Source organism: Solanum lycopersicum, chromosome 2 (genome assembly GCF_036512215.1).
Source record: "Solanum lycopersicum chromosome 2, SLM_r2.1".
NCBI lineage: Eukaryota > Viridiplantae > Streptophyta > Magnoliopsida > Solanales > Solanaceae > Solanum > Solanum lycopersicum.
In genome coordinates this window covers 42935023-42941222 of record NC_090801.1, presented here as the reverse complement: position 1 = coordinate 42941222, position 6200 = coordinate 42935023, and the positions used below count along the sequence as shown (strand labels likewise).

The window sequence follows — 6200 nt, the reverse complement described above, 5'->3', positions numbered from 1 at the left end:
AGATTAGTCAATCAAAAACCTTTTCCTACAAGGAAAACCTATTTATGGTAAGAAATTTAGGGCAAATAAAACCCAACACCGGTTTTTATCCTTCCCATAGAGGGTTTATGAGTTGATGAAAACCTCTCCTATGAAGAAGATGTAGTTGAGATTTTAGACCGGAAAGTTAAGCAGTTAAGGAACAAAGAGATAGTTTCTGTTAAAGTCTTATGGAGGAACAAATTAATTGAGGGTGATACTTGGGAGGCCGAGTCCAATATGAAATCACGTTATCCTCATCTTTTTCCTTGTACTCCTATTTATGCTTGAGGTAAGTAGTTCCTTTTGAGTTTTAGTGATTTTGGAGTCATGTGTATTGTACGAGTTTATACATTATTTTTTTGAGATTTGCATGTTCTTGTGAGGAATCATGTTTAGTATAAATTAATATTATCATGATTTATATGTTCCTCGTGTTGTTGTGCATTTTAGTATGATATTGCATATTTAACTTCATGAAAAGAATTGGTGAACATGCTTTACTATGTTTTATGAGATTTTATATTGACTCCATATTATCATGTTGAGAATGCTTTTATTGGGGGAAGGTATTCCCTTCTACGAACATGAGAAATGTTGAATTTCATGCATATTGGATTGATGATATATGTAGTTCGTACCCCCTTTCTATTGCATTAATTGTGTTGTGATATAGTTGGAAGTTTCCTCCGTATGTGGTGCATTATTTTAATATTTCATGCTTGTTACGCCGCTAATATTGAGTCTTTAAGTCCGTAAGGTGTGTAGTGTCAATGATTCTTGTACAAAGAGCATGCTGAGGGACTACTACACTCACCGCGCACTTACATTACCACCTGAACTTCTTCTTTATACTTTGAACCCCCACCACTGATTTGGACTATCCAATGCTCCTGCAACTTTCATGGATTTGATGAAAATATGGTTCAAGAAGTATTTGGACTTGTTTGTTATCGTCTTTATTGATGATATCCTTAATTACACTAGGAGTGAGGAATAAAATGCGACTCATTTGAGGGTTGTCCTACAAACTCTCAAAGATCGCCAGTTATTCACTAAGCTCATCAAATGTGAGTTTTGGTTGTGATCTGTTGGTTTTAGTGGGCATCTAGTATCCAGCGAAAGGATCTGAGTGGATTGTCAGAAATTAGAGCAGTGAAAAAATGGGCCAAACCCACCTCTCCTAAAGATATTAGAATCTTCATTGGTTTGGCTAGTTATTACAGAAGGTTCGTAGAAGGATTTTCATCTATTGTTTCTCCATTGACTAAGTTGTCTCCGAAAAAGTTATGTTCCAGTGGTGAAATGATTGTGAGAAGAGTTTCTCATAACTGAAAACTAGGTTGACTAAAGCTTCTATTTTGACTCCACCAGAGGGTTAAGACAATTATGTGATCTATTGTGATGCATCCAGATCAGCCTAGGTTCTGTGTTGATGCATTGATGTAAGGTTATAGCCTATGCTTCTAGACAACTTAAGGTGCATGAGAAGAACTATCTGACTCATGACCTCGATCTTGCATTCGTAGTAGCTTTGGATACATTACTTGTATGGTGTTCACGTAAATGTGTTTACAAACCATAAGATCCTTCAGTACGTGTTAACCCAGAAAATTATGAGTGGTAAATTTCATGCACTTGTGTATAAGTATAAATAATCATATAATATATTGTTTCTACAAAAGTTAAATTTGAAAGAAGTGAATGAAGTAAAAAATAAAACAAAAAAGAACAACAAGAGTGAGTTTGTTTGATGGTATAATATGTGAGCTACTGGCCACTGGCCAGGGTCAAGAAAAATTGACATAGGAGATATATATATATATATATCATATATATTTATATATAAAAATTATTTTTATAATGATAAATTTTAATATATATACATTTAAGAACTATTTAATTTTTGTATATAAAATATAGTTATTAGTGACAAAATTAGATTTTGTTCAACTATGAAATACATATAACTTTAGCGACAATTCATTTTGTCACTGAATGAAGTAAAACAATCAGCGAATATATTATTTAATCGGTAGTAATAACCTTTTTAGTGACAAAGCATAATACTAACTACAAAAATATACTTTTTACAATAAATAAATTTGTCACAAATGTTTAAGCATTAACGATTTTTCTTTTTGTAGTTACTGTAATACTTTTAGCGAAGAAACACTATATCGTCTTTGTATACTTTTAGAGACACATATTTAGTGACGAATGAGTGACGAATTATTTTTCGTCACACAAGACTTTTAATGACGAAATATGATTTATTAATGACGAAATTGTTTGTCCGTGATAATCAAATTTGTTCCTTGACTTCTCTCTCTTTATTTCTTCTCCAAGCCCTAAGCGTAAAGTCTAATCTTCCAAACTGAACAACTTAGTTGTTACCCCAACAAACCCCTAAAAAGAAAAGAGGAAATTAATTAGTGAACAGACTAGTTTGCCCTTCCTTTAATCCAGATTTGGTTTTCCTTACTTCAACAACCCAACTTCCGATAGGCATATCTCCCACATAAGATATCGAGAATGTTAAAACTCAGCGGCAATGCAAGATCTTTCCAACCATATCAAGCACTACCTCTAATTCATCCTGAGGTAGAAATTATGGTTGTTTGAAAATGACCAATACTTACTTTCTTAACTTAGACAATTTTCCATATTTATCCCTTTCTTTCCAAAAATGAATATTTTTGTTTCTTAAGCCTATTCCTAGCTATTTCAAATTGTGAAATGTTACAAAGAGTCACTAGTGAATATTTTCCGGTTATTCCATTACTACATAAAACACTTAATAAAACTCCATATTAACTTTAATAGAGATAACAATATTGCCCAAACTGGCAAAACTCAAAATGATTCCTCATAACAACCAAGCTAATTTTTTATATGAAATACAGAGAAACATTACAACACTACTAATGAGAACCATTAATGATCATGAGACCATTACTAATAATAACTTTCTAATTGCAGATTGTAGTAGTAAGAGAATCAATCATTTGAACCTCAATTTAGATATTTAGAGAATGGTCTTCAATATAACTCACCGACATAGGAGCAGTGACAGTGAAACAATGAGTGATGTCGCAACTTTAGAATATTATTTTGAAATTTGAGTGTCAAATATAAATGAAGTCACTGTAAAAATTCAGAAAACTGGAGGGTAAACCCTAAAAGCTAAAAGTACCTAAGACCTTGAGTGATATAACTGCATTTATTTAAACTTCTTATCGGGTTATCGGGGCATCCGATTAGAAATATTGTCAAACTGGGATCCAACCTATAAGCCAATAAGAGTTTATAGTAAACTGCAACCCGAATTATTGACCCAATAACCAAATTATTGATTTGGATATCGATATTAATTTTGAACAACCTGAATTTGAATTATCCTAATTTGACATACCTCTTGACCTTAAGGGTAAGTCTTCATCATAAAAAAATTTAGGATGGTCAGAAACAAAATTATTAGAGAGTAGTTCATGACATAATTGTTGGGTTTGCACTTTGAAATTGTCATACACATTCATAATTACATTTAGTGTTTGAATAAGGGATCAAGAAATTATGAATTACATTTAAAAAAGAGGATCAAATATGCCAATCAATTCATACCTTAAGTCTAAACCGCACATGTAAATTTTACCCGTAAACCCTAAATTACATTGGGACTCAAAAACTCATCCATATATTCGTACATCAAAAATAGCAACATAATATAACCTAACTAATAACTATATTGTCCGATTAACAAGAAATGGACGTCATGACTTACAAAATTCTAAAGCAGTTAACAATAAACCCTAAACACATAAAGAAAATTCAAAATTTAGCTTATTCGTGTTGCATTTTTTTAGTGATTCAACCTAATTTTCATAAGAAGTAGTGAATCAAGCTATACTTCGAATTCAGACTTGGCAATGAGATCGTGTACTTAGAGATTGCATAGTGAAATTCTTGATTTGAATTTGTGATAGAAGAATTTCCTTGCATTGAGTTGGTCTTATTATTGGTGCTTTCATTGACGTACTCTAATGGTAGTTATGGAACTATATCGATTCAGTGGCGACGGTAATCCAATGGCCTGAACAATATATACTGAAAATCAGGAATACCTAAAAATATTTTAGACCATTAACTTATGATAATAAGTTCATATTTTTTTTAAAACTCTTTTACTACATTAAAAAACACGTAGAGAATAACAGAAAAAGCTACAAATAAAATTTAAATCCTCTATGAAAGATAGAGCACTCATCAATCCGTTGGCATGAGCTCAAAATTACAGAATTATAACATATTCTATTTAAATCAATTATATAAATAAATTAAATTATATTTATTTTTTTAATAACCCATTTTCCATAAGGTCCGACTTGCACATGCTTTCCATCCTCTAGTTACAAGATATAGACGTTCTAACTCAAAATATAAACTTAGAATAACTTTAAAACAGAAGAGTTACCAAATCCTAGCACATAAAGAAAACAACTAATATCAAGTGTTTTAATACCTATTTTCTAAATGTAGCAACAAAATGAAAATCTCAAGTTGAAAATTAACTTAGAAACCCTTTAAAAGTTGTTAGTTGCTTCTAATTAAAGCTCAAATAAGCACCACATAGCCCAAAAAAAAAACAAAAAAAAAAAACAGAGTGACTAAAACATAACCTTAATATATCTCTGATGGAAGGGACTTAGTTTCTACAATACAATGAAATATCAAATAACAACGATATCAAAGCTAATGATTTTTTGGGAATTAGCCATTTTTAACTTTTCCAGTACAACAAAATAAAAGGAAGATCACACAACAACCATATTAAAGCAGCTAGTCAATTTTTCAGTAGTCAAGAATTATTTCTATATGGTTTAAAGGGTTTTCAACGTCAACTCCACCACCATGTTTGACAAATTGAGCTGGAGTCAGAAAATCAGCATGACAAGCACAAACGTAAACGAGTATAACAAGTATCCTTTTGTCTTCTTTCCATTTGGTCCGTCATAGAAAACAAAAGGCATCTTGTACAAGAATTTTCTCAGCTTCTCTCCAACTTATTTAGCACTTTTCCCTGAAAACATTCATTATTTCTCATTAGTAGTTTTGAGAAACTTGAAAAAGCTAATCGATAGAATTTTTCGTGAACTTACACAATTCTTTTTAGTTGAGTAAATAAAGAGTGTTTCAACGAAAGAATAAAAAGGAAGAAATTTTTCATACATCGATTAGGTGGTTGTTGGGTTTCAAGCTCAGTCAAACTTGAAGCAACACTTCCTTGTAATCCATGTGAAAACAACAAAGAAGAATTTTCATTAGTTATTGACGATGAACAGTTCAATATCTTCAATTTTTTAGAGTTAACACCCAAATTACCATTCAATGAACGCCCTAAATTCAACTTCACATTCCTCAATTTTTTTCTAGTTTTTTCCATGTTAACAAAATCTATAAAATGAGATATCAGTATACTAAATTTCAAACTAAAAGAATTATAAAATGGATATAGAGAAACTTCATAAAAGTTTTAGGGCGGAGAAACCATTAGACCATTTGGCAGAATATAAAGAAGAAGAGTGCAGAGTGCAATGCAAAAAAAATGTGAAGGGTATTCCATTTCCGTGGATTAAGTGAAATGAAAAAGTATCCCACTAGGATGAGAAAACATGTGAAAGACTCTTGTATGATACCATGACCCATTTTTTTTTTATTTTTTTCCTTTGTTTTTCTTTTCTTTTTAGTTGTAAATTTATTTTTATAACCCTTTTTTCACCACTTCTAAAAGATTAAAAGTTTAATTAAATGTTATCAGTTTTATACTTTTTTTTATTGGAAAAAAATTATTTAATGTTATATTACCTGATTATTTTTACTTTTTTTGCATTACTAACCTGAATAACATAAACAACATAAATCTCAGTAGTTAAGAATATAATTATGTGCCATTTTATGAGTTTTTTTTTTTAAAAAAAAGTTGTCACTCGTGTAAAAGTTTGGTCCCAATATACATGTATTTCGGATATATGAGGTTCCAAAATTAGTTGTAAATATCTAAGTGTATTCCCATGTCTCTAACTCTTTCGCCCGCCTCTTTTCCTATCTGTATTTTATCTGATTGAAAAAAATACATATATCTAGTATATGTAATTTGAAATCTGATATGAAACTATTAGTGA

The 6200-nt window shown here is 30.8% G+C and overlaps 1 long non-coding RNA gene across 1 annotated transcript; it reads right to left on the bottom strand.

Moving 5' to 3' along the window:
• Window positions 1-4682: 4682 nt before the first annotated feature.
• On the bottom strand, window positions 4683-5558 carry LOC101259206 (uncharacterized). The gene is made up of 3 exons (XR_011214557.1): window positions 5401-5558; window positions 5248-5301; window positions 4683-5098 (listed from the first exon to the last, which is right to left on the bottom strand). It is a non-coding gene; the product is annotated as an uncharacterized lncRNA (long non-coding RNA).
• Between the last annotated feature and the right edge of the window lie 642 nt (window positions 5559-6200).